Raw genomic sequence first — 16453 nt, 5'->3', positions numbered from 1 at the left:
TGTTTCTCAAAGACAAAGAGTTTGAGATGTTTTGTTTGCCATATAAGAGCAAATAATGTGCTTTTCTGGCTCACCTAGAGAGTTGTTTTCCATGGTCAAATCTCAAAACCATGTTCATCTTCAGAACCTCTGCTTATATTCTGACTTCCTCTCTGGATTTGAAACCAAGGCATTGCTGTCACCAGCATTTCACTGTGATCAAGAGGGAGACACAGGTCCCATGTGCTCTCCTTGACTCAAAGTTGACATGATTGTGTAATAAGTTTTGAATCCACATCTGAGCTTTCTGAATTCCGTGTTTAATTAATAAATTTTTATTTACTCCTTCTTTTCGTAAACCAAGGAAATAACAGCTGGTGTTTGCTTATGTCAAGTAGACAGATGCATCACACAAACACCATACTTTCCCAGCATCAAAACTGAAAGGGAGTTAATATCTGAAGGGCAATTTGTGGATGCATCTGTGTTTATGAACCTGTTCATTTCGAATGTAACAACTAGATATAAGGAGAAGATAGAAAAGATGTTGTCCTTATGGATTACAATTTCACAATACTTTTTTTCCTGAGGTTTTTTCCAGACCTGCTGTAATGTTTCTCATATCTCCCATTCCCCTTAGGAGTAAGTTCTTTGAAAAATTGCATATTTTGGCAATTTCCTCCTGTGACCTAGCTCTTGGAGAGGGTTTCTCTAAGCTGCAAGGCAGAACAGCAGCCAAAAATGTAATTGGGCAAGTTAAATAGTGTGCAGCTGAGAGCCCTTTGCATGGTACAGCTGACAGAAGCTTCCATGAGAAGATCTCAGCATGATATTCAGAGTTATCTGGGCATCCCTGTGGGCTGCACGAATATAACCAATTCAAAGCCCACACGCACAAACATATGGAGAAGGACTCATTTCTTACATATCAGCTGAACTGGATTTGGACTGCAGTGAAGTTGGAAGGAAAGCACTCTGGAAGATTTATTCTTGTGCTGGAATATGCAAAACCAGATGGTGCATCTGTATCACAGAGGAAATAATTTCTGTGATTGTAACGTCCTCTTTGCTGTTATGGTTGTGCGTGTGACTGACTTTTCACCTGTCCATGAAATGTGTACAGCAATTTTATCCAGCAGAGTAACTGAAAGAACAGTTCAGCTTCTCCTAGGAATGTCTAGTAATGCCTATCACTGTAATGCTGCCTTTAGTAATGCTGAGGGACAAGCTGACAGCTTTGCTTTCAGCAGAGATTTTTTTTTTTGACAGTAAGAGACTTGCTGATAAAGTGGAGAGCAGATCCTAATCTAGCCATCCTCACATTTTCTAGGATCTTTTAACAAAGAACCCGAAACGTTCTTGTCACACTGAATTCCCCAAGCAGTTGGGGATTTATGGGTACTTTAAAGATTCCCCTTGTACTGTTCTGCGAGTATCTACACTGCATAGCTGTCTTCCTCTATACCTCCTTCTTTAGTACATTTGTGGTCATATTGTTAAACATATGTCATAAAACACAAGGAGTGTGCTCTACAGCTAAATTTACGTTAGCATATGATCCTTAATTCACATTTCTGGGTGTTATACCCATTTTACATGGGTGTAGCCCAGCTGGCACCTCTGAAAACATTCCTGCCATAAAGTACTAAAAGTGAAGAGGAGGCTCAAATCCCATTTAAGCACACACTGTGAAGAAAAGGATTTTGTTCTGATGTCACATGAAGTATTAAAAATTATCCCAGTGTGCAAAGTTACAGTCTCTCCAGCAATAAAGAAGAATCTTTTCAGTGGGATGTGAAGCAAGCATTTTAAGCGGTGGATCCCAAACCTTAGAGGTAGAGCAGAAATCACTAAGCAGTTGGTTTCATCAGTTAAGACATTTAAGTTATTGCTGGTGATAGTACTAGAGAAGAAAGCAAAATGTCTGGCAAAACAGTTTCTTTTACCTCAGCCAGCTGGCACCAAAGGAAAACTTGTTGAACAGTATGGATGCAGGGAGCTGCAGTCAGAACCATGATTTTTGCAGGCAGCAAAGTTGCTGTGTTTCCCATCTTGCTGTCCCTCCCATTGTTCCCTGCCCACCTACACACACAGCTGCTCCCTGCCCAGGTGGCCCTGGTGTCCACCAATGTCCAAAAATTTGAGGAACGCAGCCCCACAGTGCTGTGGCCAGTGCTGCGCCAGCCACTGGAACACGTGCTGTTTACAAAATACTGCTCTAAATATTCCCTGGTGCCATGGAGAACAGAAGTGTAAGGCAACAAAGGCAACAGAAGGAGATTTCTTGCCTTTTTTATGAACTGCAGGAAAGGTAGGAGGCTATTTCTAGCACAGTTTTTACTGGGAGCAGTGGCTTACCTAAGCAGTGATTACTCGCATTCAGTCTGCTCCTTTGAGCCTTGGGCAGAGCAAGTGGACCCAGGGACTCAGCAGGCTTGTGGCACAGCTTTTCCTTGGGTTTCTTCAGTGCATTCCCAAGCCCAGCTGATTCACTTAGGTACAGTAACAGAGAGGATTAAGGCTAAACCTGATTTGTAATAAGGAATCGTACAGCACAAAGCTTTGGAATTTTGTCTCAAGCAGTTAAAAACCCATCAGTTTTCCAGGGTATCCTTGGGCCCAGGCTGTGGCTGTTGTTCTTCCTCATGTGCTTTTGACCAAAATACGCAGTAGTCTTACAGGCTGGCTTCCAACCAAATTCATCTTGTAGTCTCTCCCACCACTATATGGGACCAGCATACTCTGATTTAGGTGGATGTTCAGAAGGAATTTTCTCAAGAGGACAGAGAGGTCTAACATCAGCAATTGAAATGAAAAATGGTCCATACTTGCTGTGATGTGGTTCAGCTGTCTGCAGGGCCTTGGCAGTAGCAATCTTGTTGCGAGTTCAGTGGTGAACTCTGAATCTTGGCAGCTGTGGTCCAGTATTTCCACTCGTCTTTCCATGCATGGTGTCAGCCAACATCTGACTCTTTGGAGAGTGGCTGACTGTTGAATACTTACATCACTGGCTCGCTGTTAAACAGGAGAGGTGAATTACTAACCAACAACACTGAAAGGTTCTCAACACTTTCTTCACCTCCATCTCACCAGCACTGCCGGGTCCCAGGCTTTGGGAACAACAATCCAGGTTGGTGCAAACACAAACCCACCACTGTCAGGGGAGGAAGAGCTGGTCTGTGAACTGCTTCAGGAGCTTGACCACACAGATCAATGGGCCTTGACAATACCCATTTGAGGGTGTTGAGAGAGCTGGATGGTTTCACTGTGAGTCTGCTCTCCATAATCTTTGAGAAGTCATGGAGATCAGGGGACATCAGAGAAGGCTACAAGAAGGCTAAAGTCACCTGCATCTACAAGAAGGGCTCAAAGGAGGATCCAGGAGATTCCGGCCTATTGGTAATACTTCAGCTTCTGGGAAAGTTACCAAAGGAATCCACCTGGGAGCTACCACAAGATAAATGAAACAGGGGATTGGGAAAAGCCATCATGGATTCACCAAGGGCAAATCGTGCTTGACAGAGCTGATCACCTTCTGTGGCAAAGGAAGTGCTTGGTTCAAGTGGGGCGGACGGTGCACAGTGTTTACCTGGATTCTCCAGGGATTTCCATATGGTTTCCCACAAGCCTCCTCCTCGGGAAAAGGACACATTATGGACAGACACATGGTCTGTGCAGCGGTGAGGAACTGGCTGGCAGGGAGCACCCAGGGGGTGCCAGCAAACAGCTCCTCTTCAGGCTGGTGACCTGTCACAAGCAGGGTCCCCCAGGGATCGATATTGGGCCCAACATTGTTTAATATCCTCACAGGTGATCTGGGTGATGGGACCAAGGGCACCCTGATGAGGTTTGCCAGTGATTCCAAACTGACTGGGGAAGGGGACACTTCAGAAGGGAGACCCACCCTGCAGGAAGACCTGGATAGGCTGGAAGAGTGGACTACTTGAACCTTATGAAGCTCAACAAGGACAAGTGTAAGGTCCTGCACCTCGGACACCTCAGAAAAAACATAATCTGGGGGTGAAGCACGGGCTGTATGCGATCTGCCTGGCTGGAAGCAGTTCTGTGGAAAGGGCCCTAGGTATCCTGGTGGACAACAAGCTCAATATGAGCAAACAGTGCTGCTGTGGTAGAGATCCAACAGGATGGTGGGATGCACCAACAAGGGCACCACCAGCAGAGATAAAGAATCATAATCCTGTTGTACTTACTGCTTGTCCAGGCCACTGCTCATTCCAGGCCACACCTGGAATACTGCGTGCAGTTTTGGTCCCCGCAATACAAAAATATGTAGACAAGCTGGAGGGAGTCCAGAGAAGGGCCACAAAGATGATCAAAGGACTGGGAAGGCTGCCATATGAGGAAAGGCTGAGAGAGCTGGGTTTGTTCAGCACTGAGAAAAGGAGGCTTAGGGGAGGCCTTGCATCACCATGTTTCCAGTATTTAAAGGGTAGCTACAAAGATGGAGACTCCCTTTTTACAAGGAATTGCATGGAAAAGGTGAGGCAGTAATGGTCACTCCTGGGGAGATTCCAGTTTCTGTGATCATTCGATGAACTCACTGGAGGAGAAGCAGCTGCAGAAAGCAGGCTGCTCAGACCTGGGGGATGGATGATGTCTTGTAGCTCTCTCATTGCCCTTCTAACTGGGTAGAATTGTGAATTATTCAGAAAAACAATATTGAGTGTGATACTTGCTCAACATGACTGCAAGAGGCTGTGACCTAGGGCTGTGTTCATATTAACAGCAGTGTTCCCATGGATTTTGGTAGGGAAGGAGATGCTTTGTAGCATTGGAATATGATGTATTAGGAGGGCCCTATTTCTCTCCTGTGGTGACTTCACTGGGTGCAGCTGGTCCTCAAATGTGTTTTGAAGTAGTTTCTCATTAGGATCAACTCATGGGAAGTAACAGATGGTGAAGTGAGACTAAATTAGTGAGAACGTTGTGCTCCGTTAATGCTCTTTCTCTCTATAAATAATAGCTGGGGAGTGGAGCAGGAATGAAGATGCTGTTATGCTTGTGGCTACCTCTGCTGCTACGTAGATGTTACATGATGCCTTCCAGCATGTTTGGTCAGCAATAGAAAGGAGTAGAAGGAATTTGCCAGCCCTTTCACAAGGGCAAAAATACTGCAATTCGACTGCAGAACAAGTAAAATCGAAGGAATGCTCGAAGACTTACAAGGGGAAACAAGTGTGGGAGACAATTTTACATTAACAGTCGTTTCAGCTTCTTCCTATGAAAGTCAGTGAAACAAAACCCAGCGTCTCTCCTCTGACATTCCCAGTAAGTCTCCAATTTTTTAGTGTTTACTTCTATCCTAAAATCTTCCTTTGAAATTTATGTATCTTAATGAGACTTAACTTTCTGTGGTTCAGACATCCTGGCTTGTTGTCAGGCACGCTTCACAGCTGGGAGCAACTAGCAGGAGAATCACTGTGGCTTTACCAGCCTTTTAGAATGCCACAAGTGGCTGCTGCCATCTATCACCTGCACCTTCCCATTTCTTTGTGTGCCACAGTGTGAATGTGTGTGAGTCTGTCATCCACTGACTGGAAGTTTTACATTCAGATCTGCATCTGCCATCCCAGTGCAGATATTGGCAGCAGCTCTAGCATCTTTGTCTTGAATGACATCTCCTGCAACTTTGGTCTTTAGTGATTTCATGTTTTCAGGACACAGCAATGAAAAGCTTTGCAAAAAATAATTCCTCCTGACAATTTTTTTCTGGACTTGTCATCCTGTGCCATAAACTTCCCTTACAGGCCATTTTGTACACTTTTTTTCAGACCTTTTTCACTGCCCTGCGAGACATACGCTTCTGTTAGCAATCCTCTTGAGGTGTTAGCCAGGATAAAATCCTGCTTTGTTTCCCGTGCTAGTCCTGACTCCACAGTGGAAGCAGGTGCTCATACTGTTAAAAACAAGCAACACAAAGCTGATAAAACCCAATAGTTTTTCTAAACTTTGATTTGCAGGGGGACATATGGATCTCTGAACAGCTCAGAGACTAAGGAGATAGAGTTCCTCCAGGGATCTTTTATCATAAAAGCAGCTTAAGTGACTCACTCTTTCCCGAGGATATTCTTAAAACAACCCCACTCAGTTCGTCTTTTAGTGGTCAGAAAGATTTATTTTCAAAAAAAAAAAAGAAAAGAGAGGAAAAAACATCTTTTGAAAAATGTCAATGGCCGTATTTCCAGGGATCTGGGCTGTATTAAAGGTCTGTACGGCTCACTAATGCATGGGCTGACTGGCACTATCTTCACTCAAGCAAGTGCTCCAGTGAAAAAATTCAGTGCTATTTTTAGTTCCCTTACAACAAACTGCTTGATTGTAAGGCCTGGGGAGCCGTGACACCGTGATCGTGAGGGGTCTGCTGGAAAAGGCAGAAGGACGAGGCACGGCAGCGTGCTGGCTACGCTGGGGACTCCGGCTGATGCACAGGGGAACACGCCAGGAGCAGGTATTTTAAATCATCTCCTAAGCCTTGGTCTGCCCACGAAATGAAGCTGCTGGCCAGAGTCAGGGCATGAAAGCGTTAGCTGGCTGGCTCTATCTGCTCCTGCCCTTAAAGATTTCATTCCATAAATTCCTGTCCTGACCGTCAGCTTTTAAGTCGTCTCTTCTCGTTTCCTAGCCTTTTCTGGGATTTTGCAGGATCTTTAGGCAAGTTAGCAAATGGTAGTAGCGGGAGAGAGATAAGTTTCCCGAGCGGAAGGCGTTGTGCTCTGGTGGAAGCCCCGCCGTGGCAGTGCCTGGGTGAGTAGCCGGGAACAAGTAGGAGCTGCAGTAGGCAGAGGACGCGGCCGGCCGGGGGTCGCTCCGAGCGGCCGGAGGGGCTGGAGCGGAGCGTGTCCGAGTGCGTGCGGCCCCCGGCCCCGCCGCCGCTGACGCCCGGCCCGCCGGACCCCGCCTCGGCCGCGGCGCTCCCCGCAGGTCGGTCCCCGGCGCGGGCGGCCGGTCCCGGGGGGCTCAGGGACCGCTCCTGGGCGCGGTGGTCGCCATTCCTGGGCGGTGGAGTCACGGGCGGGACGGGCGCCAGCGGGCGGGCAGGGCGCGCCCGGCCGCGGCTCCCGGGGCTGCTCGGGCTCGGCCGCCGGCCAGCGCCGGTGCCAGGTGAGCGCGGGGAGGCTCCGCGGCGCCCCTGTCCCGGAGGGGCGGCAGCCCTGCCGTGTCACCGCCGGCGGGATGAGCCGCCGGCTGCATCCCGCCCGCCTCCCGGCCGCTTTCAGGAGCTGGTGCAGTGTCACAGCCTCTGCCAGCGTGCCGTCAGAAGGAGGATCCCGGCCTGCTGGGACGCGGGAGCGCCCCGCTTTCGCGCGGTGCTGGAGCCGCAGCTGGGCTCGGCAGGGAAAGTTGTGCGTGTGTAAAGTGCCGTGGGGAGCGGGGCAGTGCTTTGCTGTCTCGCATTTGCACCCTTTTGTTGCAACTCGGCTGTGCAGCGCGAATTCCTTGCTTCAGAGTAAGACCCAAGGCTTCGGAGTGAGCCTTGATGCAGTTGAGCTGCATTGCTGTGTTTTAAAATAACTACATGTGTTTCACCCTTAATGATACCATTATCTTAAAATAGCACGATGTGCTGCCTCCCTTGAGTTACTTGGTAGAAAAAACAAGGAAGGGGAACCGCTGAATTCCCATGAACTCTGTGTTTTAGAGATCCTGCTAGGCTTTCAGCATGCTGAGCTACTGTCGCAGCTTTCTCTGTGTGCTAGAAATGTGCATTACCAAAGTGCTCTGTGCTGCTGTGGTCACGTTCTCTGCCCTAGCTGTGCTTAAGGTACATTTGAAAAGACAGGTGAAGTGGCATTTCCATGATGGGGTTGTCAGTCTGCTCCTGCTAGATATGTGCATTTGTACATTAACGGTGCGGATGGTGCAAGCAGAGTAGCTATAGCATGTGTTGGCTTATGTTTGCATGAACTGAGATCAAATAATAAGCTAATAATCAATCATGCTCATGTGAGATGAAATAGTTAATGTTTTGGTGCTTGTCTAAGAGAAATAATTCCAAAATTAAAATTTAAATACCCTGTTTTGTTTTCATTGGTTCCGGACAGCCCAGGTTTTTATCCTCCAGAAATAGTCATCATCACTAGTTGGCAGTTTCAGCACTAGTTACTAAAACAAAGGCAAATAGAATGAAAAGTCAGTTATTCCATGGCCTGAATTCAGTAAACTGAGTCTGCATGGTCTAGAACTTGTTATACTTTCAGAGTAATTAAGATGAATTAATTGGGTTTTCTTCTGGCAGAAAGTAGAGGTGGATGAGATTTTACTAAAACTTCAGTGACAAATGTTTTAGTGTTAGGGCACTTCTCTGGGATGTGCTGTACACGTCAGGATAGATGAAAGCTCCGTGTTTGCTTATGGTGATCAAGTGCACAGATTTTGCCCAGCTGCTGGGAAGGTTGACTGGGTATGTTTTCATCAGTGTTGTGTCTTCCTGACTACTCCTCCTGATATCCTGAGTGTTTTGTGGGCAGGTACCACACAAACCATTTCTAGAAATACTCACTGTCATGTTGTAGAGTTTGTGTTTGCACCGTACAGTCCTGATACCTTCTAGGTAAGCAGTGCAGTTCCTGTCTGGCACGTGCTGGAGTCAGCCTGGCACAGGGGACACTCTGTGTGAGTACCTGCATCATCTAATTTTGGTACTCTGGTACCTCTGTGTTGGAAAGACACATGGCCCTCAAAGCAAAAGACAAATGCCATCACCTCAGAGGTATTGCAGTTTTTCTCAACTACCTACAGATGCTGTCCACTACCCTGCTTGAGGACAGCTCAAAGTAGCAGCAGCAGAGTTGGTTTTTGGTTATGCAAATATGAGAGGTAAGGGGAAGGGAGTTGCAATGCTTCTGAGAACTCTTAAGAAGTGAGCATGTGTTTACACAATATTTGGGTATAAAACCCCTCTTCTCTCTTCCCCCACACCCTTAAGCCTTTTAATTAGGTCAGTGGGTGGGATGCTGTGCTGCTGGTCATGCATCATGCTCTGAGATCAGTCAGAGAAGGTGGCCCTGAAGGGTGTATTGTAGCACCCTGATTCTTGAGCTGCTCATGTAGAGCTCCCTTCCTCTGCTCTGCAGGATGACCTGCTGCTGCCTCTGGCCTTCTCTTTCCTAAATGGGGTTACACTTGTACTTTAGTGTCTGTGCAGGTTCTGAGACAGGGCAAAATCTCATTTGAAGGAAGTGGGCTATCTTTCTGTCTTTATTGTCCCAGTTGGGAAGCGATGGATTGCACATAAGCTCTGCACCTGATATCTCTTGTGGGCTATGAATCCAAGCAATGCAGCTGAAATGCAAACTGTAAAGTCCAGACTGACATTGTCATTTATATGTCCATTCAGAGAAATACAGGTTTATGAGCTATGGCTAAACATGAACAGTTGTCATGTCCTCTAAATGCAGAGCAATAAATCACAGTTATCTCATTTGTTTAAAAACAACTTTCTGGGGCTTTTTGATGTTTTTTTTCCCCCGATCTTTGTTAGCTAATTCAGGTAGAAGTGGCTTATTAATTTAATATCATTTTCTAATGAATCCAGCTCATCCTTAAGCCAAGTCTGATACAAAACCAAACTCATTTTAATAATTAAATTAAGTTACTGACTTTTCTGTCTGTGTATGTCAGCTGTAGCCGATTACTTAACCTGGACATTATCCATAGACTGCAGCTCCATCTTCTTCCAAGCCGTAGTTATGAAGTGTGCTTAACACCATGCATGTAAAAAGTTTTAAGTTCTCAGCATTCATTTCTGCTGCCAGGGGAGCAATTACAACCTTCTCTTGGCAACAGATTTTGTGGATAATGCAGTTTTTTATATTTAATGATGAAAGTGTCAGACTGTCAAAATGACCAGGAACATGTTGGGGTCATTCAGGTTGTCACAAGAGCTGCTCTGTGATGCCTCTGAAACCTTCCCCTTTTCCAGGTATGCAGATAAATCCTGGACCTGTGCACTTTTCAACCCATCTGGCAGCAGGGTAAAGAGGCAGCTTTGTACACAAAACTAAAGAAATCCAGTTTCTCTGCATGGGAAAAGTGTCAGAGAATACCTGAGCTGACATTTTACACTTAGCCATAAATAAAAGTGGGGCAGCTAGAAGCAGCAAAGAATGTTTGTGAAAAATAAGTGTCATATGTTTAGAGATGGGATGGGCTAGAACACAGTAGAAATAGAACAGAATTCTTCATTTGGAAGGACCTACAAATGGTCATCCAGTCCAACTGCCTGACCACTTCACTTGACCAAAAGTTAAAGTATGTTATTAAGGGCATTGTCCAAATGCATCAGTCTTGAAGCATCAACCACGTGTCTGGGAAGCCTCTTCTAGTGTTTAGTGTTAACCACCCTTTCAGTAAAGAAATGCTTCCTCATGTCCGGTCTGAATGTCCCCTGATGCAGCTTTGAACCATTCTCATGCAGGAAAATACAGGTAATACTCATCTGTCTGTGTGCTAAGAGTGCTTCCTAAAAATCTGTGGAAGAGCTAACAGCATCCAGCAGTTGTTTCAGCTTCCTTGTTTGCAGTCTGCTTCAGGCTTCATTTGGTTTCCTTTATTCTCCCCCTGGGATATCTCCATTGCAAATGAGTTGGATTTGTAATGAGGAAGCACTAGGTTTCCAATATTAAGTGAACAAAGCCCCCAAATGTTTCCTCTAACAGTAAAAGTTCACCATTCTTGTCTGTGGATTTTAAACTTCAGCCAGTTAGGGAGCCAATTGATGGTGTTGTGTTACCAGAGGAAAGAGATAGTGTATTTTGGCACCATTTGTTCATGTCCTCCCATGGCCTGCCATTGAGATCTTTGTTTCAGTATAAAAGAAAAGGAGGGTTAGTGGCTTTGGACGTCTCTATTGCTGCGTGCTACTAACATGAAAACTAATAAAATGATAGGTTGAAGGTGTAAAATACAAGCCCAGAGTGACTTAAAATACGGGAGAGATGGCTGTGCAATTGGAGCTTGCAATAAATGGTCAAAAATAAAGTGGAAAAATCTATCCTTATTAAATGTGGTATGTGCCATATATTTATTCAGGCACTCAGAATCAGGAGAGCTGTGGCTGCTTGAAATGAGAAATGTCTTCTCAGGAAATATTTTTTTCATTTAAACTTAATTTGAGTAGGTTTGAAAGTAGAATTCATTCTTGTGGAATTAGATTATGCCCTGGTTGTTTTATTTCCTTCTTCTATATCATCTTGTCTTTCTCAGTTCCACAAATAGCTTTTTCATCTTGGTTGCCATTGGCAAAAGCCTGTAAGTAGGATTTTTGGACACATACGAGTGAATCAGAATGCTGTGGTTGGAAGTTTTGCAGTCATTAGAAGGAGGCCTGGAGCAATAGAAGGTCAATTGGCCGGATTTAAGCCAACTCAGAAGTTGTGGTTTTTCTTTGTTTTGTTTTTTTTTTCTGAAACAGCATCGTAATGGTGAGGAATCTCAGTGCTGAATCACAGTATCATCTGCCCTTCTTCAGCCTATGGAAGCTGTACCTCACATGCTCTTCCTTCAGAAATCCGGGTGCACACCTTACCCAGATCACACTGTGATCACCCAGTGACCATTACTGGCAGGAGTGAATCTTGAGCCACAACCAGCACATTTAAGTACTGACATCCTGAGGGGAACAAATGAGCATGGGCTTGTCTTTGTCATTTTTCTGCCTCCAAAAGATGGGGAGGATAGACTGGGAAATACAGATCTCGTTTTGCCTTTTTCTTGGGGTATGCTGATACATGGTAGAGCCTGTGCCTTTGTGGCTGGGAGAGGTGAGGGGTAGGACACTGCCTAAGAGCAGAAGAAGCTAATGGAAGCAGTGGAGCAATAGAAGGAAGATGCTGAGATCCTTCACTAAAGAATTTCTTACCTTAAGCAGTCATTGTCTGGTCTTAAAAGGCCAAGAGGCAACTGGTGGGATCTATCTGCTTTGAAAACCCTGAACAGTGGTATCAAGGGCTTTGAAAACCCTGAACAGTGTGATGTTCATCAGGCAAAACAGGAAGGGCAGGTGTGCAAGTGCATCAGTACCTCCTGTACTCCTTCCCAACCTTACAAAGCCTGACCTGACACCCTGAGGTTCACACGTGGTATAGAGAGGACTCTGAGGGGAAAGAAAAAAAACGGTGTGGGGATTTGAGGCAGAGAAGATGACGAATGGCATAAACTTCTGGTAACCTTAAGGGCACCTAAGTGAACTGTCAAAAACATTCTCTGGGCCAGCTTTGCAGCAGGGGTACAGCTGAGCAGTGCCCAGGGTCTCCTAGGAGGGTCATCCTCACCTGACAGGCCTCCCTCTCTTCAAGGTGCTCAAGTTGTGGTCCCGACTGCATTTGAATCCTTCCGCTTAGCAAAAGGATCCCGAGGCAGCAGTGGCTACTTGTGAAATGGTGCAATCACTGCTGTGTAATTATTCCATCAGTGCCTCTGAAGTATTTGCCCTGATCCGTGACTTGACTTGTGATGCTGGCTGGTCCGGCTGGCAGCTGGCAAGTTTTAAGTCGGGGCATGGGATCTTGCTTCAGTGTGAAATCCCCTGGGGGCAAAATCTACAGCTAACCCAGCAGATTGCTGTGGTAGAAGCCTGTCCCCTGTCCTTGCATTCACCTCCTGCCCATGTCTGCCTGTTGTTTGCTCCCTTGCAGCTCAGGAGATCCTATCCTTCAACCCTGTAAGAACCCAGGCACTGGTAGCTTTCAGCTTCTGTACTGCAAGGAGCTGATTTCTGCTTTTAACACCAAAACTGAAAGGAGGCTTTTACTTAAAGATAGCATTAAGTAGTAGTGAGAGACATTTCTGCTTCTGCTTGTGTGGGCCCTCATTCTGCCTTTTTAAAGCAGATAATACTCTAACTTTTATAGTTAGTGGTTTCTGACAGGTATCGCTGATTGCAAATCACCTTATTTATCTGTTTAGATTCCTTCCAGCTCACTGAGTAGCATGTGAAATTATTGCCTTTCTCATGAGTGTCCTGTAAAATTTCATTTAAGGTGTGGTGGGAGACCATGTTGTAGTTATTTAAATTACAACTTTTTTTCTTTAAATGGGATGCTTATTTGACACACTTCATTTCAGATATGACCTTTGTGTCTCTGCCGGTACATTTTCTGAGTTTATGACGCACTTCACATTCCTATAAAGCCTTTCACTGGGTGTTCTTAAGACTCTTTACAACCTTTAATTAACTGAAATACTGTGTCTCCCCTGTGAGGTCAGTCAATATTCTTAATTGCTTTTTGCAGAAAGAGGAAAATACGGTAGAAAAATTTTAAAGGAATTCACCAGTGCTGGGTGAAAAGCTAGTGAAGAGGCAGGAGCAGAGGCTGGGATTCCTGAGCCCTCTTTGGTGTGCACCATTTCTCTTTCTTACATAAGCATGCATAGGAACGATGTAACCCAGCAGAGTGAGGCAAGATGTAGGTCAGGTTTCTTTTGTCAGTACATCTTCTGCTTTTTGACCTGTAAGTTGCTGAAAGCAACAAAAGCCTATGGATGAGGGAGTCTTTTCAAAACTGGTTGAAAAAGCAACAAGCAACCCCTGAAAGCCTCAATCCCCTCTAAAGAGCTATTTTTAGGAAGCTAAATCAAAGAACAGTCCCCTGGGGGGATCTGTACACAAAGTTTCTGTCTGGCTGCCTTTGGATACCTTAAAGTTTTAATGCACTTGTCAGGCTGTCACCTTCTGTGCCTGGTGAAAACACGGACCGGACTCTGCGGGCTGTCGGGGACAGACCCTTCTTCAAGGCTGCTGGTGCCAGGCCCAGTAACTGGAGGTTTGGGAAGAGGCAATGTGCAGTGTTAAGATGACTTTCAGTCCCATTTTGATCAAAGGATGTTGTTCACTCTGTCCTGAGTTAAAGGGGAAAGAGATTTCCAGTGTGTTGTTGTTGGCTACTTTATCAGAAAAGTGGCAGCACATAGAACCTTGAGCAGAAATTACCAAATGTACTGATAACAATATAAATGTGATGCCTAGTTTTAAGGACCACCAAGGAAGGAAGCTTAACAGGACATTATTGTCCTTTCACAGCTGTGTGAAAAAGTTGTGTCTGTCCCTTCAACCGTGCTCCACACCACGTGGAAGTTCTTTTTTACCCTTGAGTACCTGGTGGTTTTTTTTTTTTCCTGAAAGCAGAATGGCTCTAATGACAATGTTGGAAGGACTTTGAGGTTTTATTCTGCATTTGAACATCCTGAATGCTGGGGCAAGAGGGGACAGCACAAGCTGCTCTGTTGTTGAGAGAAAAGGGAATAAGCCTTATCTCCTGTTGTTATTGCTGTTAATGTCAGAGTGGCAGTGCAGAAGTGCCATGGGAAGACAGTCCTTGCTGCTGGTGCTCTGAAACACTTCACTGGGAGCTAAGCACCACTGGCTTTGTACAAAACGGGCTCTTGACTGTGAAAGTTGCGAAGAAGCCAGGAGCAGCTGGGACAAGGAAGCAAAACCTTCATTTCCTGAAGCCCTTGGCAGTGGTTGTACCACTTTCTTTTACCCAGCACACATTAAATAGATATAATAGTAACTGCAGTCACGCAACAACAAATTGGATGAGCTGATTTAGGTGAAAAGAGAATCGATGAGGAGTTAACTCTAGATTATTATTGCTTTGATGTTTGCAGCTCACATTTTTTTCTAGAAAACAAATCACCTTCTTTCTACAGGGACACTAGAAAGAAGGCTTAGACACAATTCGTTTTTATTTCAGCTCAACAGATCAGGAATAAAAGCATGTCCCTGTAATGAGAGCAGAGCTGCTTGCCCCCAAGAAAGCCTCCTTAAATCAGGGAAGACTGGAGACACTAGAGATGCCTGTGGCCTTGAACTGTGCTGGCACAGGATAGTAACAGCAGTTACCGTTTAAAATTGTTTGGAATTCTTGCCTACACACTATAATTGGGGGAGCTGATACAGAATTACCAACTGATACAGCGAAGAACTGTGATAGGTCAGGGGGTGACTTCAAACAATATAAACTAAAACAAGAGCAGGTGCTGGTAGCACTCATTTAAACCCAGACAAAATTAGTGACAGAATGAGGAGGGGCAGGCCCTCTGTCGGGTATGTAAATATTGGGAAGCACTTTATTAGCAGTCAGCCAGCTGAACTGAGGGAGGCTGGAGTGGGGAGATTATCACCTGTGGCATGGGAAGAGACTGCAAGGTGAAGCTTTCAGCCTCTTGATTCACAGGACACAAGTTTGGTAGGTGTTGTTCCTAGTATAAGAAACTAGGTTCCTAGTTCATTGTTCCTAGTATAAGAAATGGGTGTGATTTTGTATTAAGGACACTGCCTTATCTCCTGTTGTTATTGCTGTTAAATTTGGAATCTGAGAGTGATTTAGTTGGTTAAAGGAAACTTACAGAGCTGAAGTGACTTGTTGCTTGCTGTAAGATTGTGCATCCATAGTTGCTTGATGATGCAGCACACCCAAAGAGGCCCTGCTGCAACCAGGCATTGTGAGCTAGGGCCTCCCACCTGGCTATTCCTCCACTGGGTGTCAAGCCTGTAGGAAATAGTTCAATGCTAGCAAGCTAAATGCTGGGTGCTTGTCATCCAGTTCCAGGTACTGAATATTTTGAAAGTACCAGAAAGTTTGAAATTTCCTTAACTTTGACAGCAAAAAGTTGGTAATACAGGCAGGGGACCTCAGTCTGAGAACTCATCCAGCTTGGAAAAGCTTGCTTTCTTTGGGGTGAGGAGAGCCCCACAAGTCCTCCTGCTGCTTATCCCTTTTTCATGTTGTCTGCCTGGGTTGTGTCTGCGGTGTTGCAGATGGAACCAGCATTTCTCTTGCACCTTATTATGAACTAGTGAAAGTGTGTTCTCTTAAACAGCTGGGAACCAGGGTCAGGACAGAGTGGACCTGGCCTTTATTTCTGATGGCCTGTCTTCAGAGTTCATGGTAGTATTCTCAGTGGTGGAGTACCTACATAAGGATAAGAATCATTCATTTTTTCCTTTTTCTGTAACTAATGTAACTAAAACAATCATTTAACACCAGAGAAAGTCTGGATCAGGAAGAGCTTCTTGGCCTTAAGCAGGCAAGATGCAGGACTGCATAGCTGATTAATTCGTGGATGTGGAAGAGGAAATGCTGAGATGCCACTGTTTAAAATTTTCTTTGGTGCTTTGTTAGCTTCCAGTTCAGGGAGAACTGACAGGCTTGAGGATAAAAATGTAACTTTAGTCTAGAAAATGTAATTTACTGAATAACACCCTGTTGGTGGTGGGTACCTGAGCATTTTCAGCACTGAGATCCAAGCATTGCAAGACCAGATGACAGGCATGTTCTTTTTCTGTAATCTGTAGGACTGACCTCAGTGTTACGATAACAAAATCACTGCCGTGCTGTCCATCCCTTTTGTTCCATGCCCCTTTGGGTTTTCTAGCTATTTCATCTACTTCTGCACTTACCAGCTCATTGAAGTATTGGATCAGTATTTTGGCTACTTCTGAGTGCAG

General features: G+C 45.3%; 1 protein-coding gene across 11 annotated transcripts in view; it reads left to right on the top strand.

The window, feature by feature from the left end:
- Positions 1-16453, top strand: part of ARHGAP24 (Rho GTPase activating protein 24) — a 247525-nt gene that overhangs the window by 169784 nt on the left and 61288 nt on the right. Inside the window, exon 1 of one of the 11 annotated variants that reach the window (XM_069012948.1) lies at positions 6321-6448. The exons of 8 other annotated variants lie outside the window; for them this stretch is intronic. The gene's annotated coding sequence lies outside the window, so the exon portion shown is untranslated. Of the gene's footprint in view, positions 1-6320; positions 6449-6663; positions 6745-15113; positions 15192-16453 lie in introns of those variants that run through there. 2 more of the 11 variants (XM_069012946.1, XM_069012947.1) reach the window with 2 other exon arrangements.

The sequence above is a fragment of the Aphelocoma coerulescens genome, chromosome 4 (genome assembly GCF_041296385.1).
Source record: "Aphelocoma coerulescens isolate FSJ_1873_10779 chromosome 4, UR_Acoe_1.0, whole genome shotgun sequence".
NCBI lineage: Eukaryota > Metazoa > Chordata > Aves > Passeriformes > Corvidae > Aphelocoma > Aphelocoma coerulescens.
This window is presented reverse-complemented; position numbering and strand designations above follow the sequence as displayed.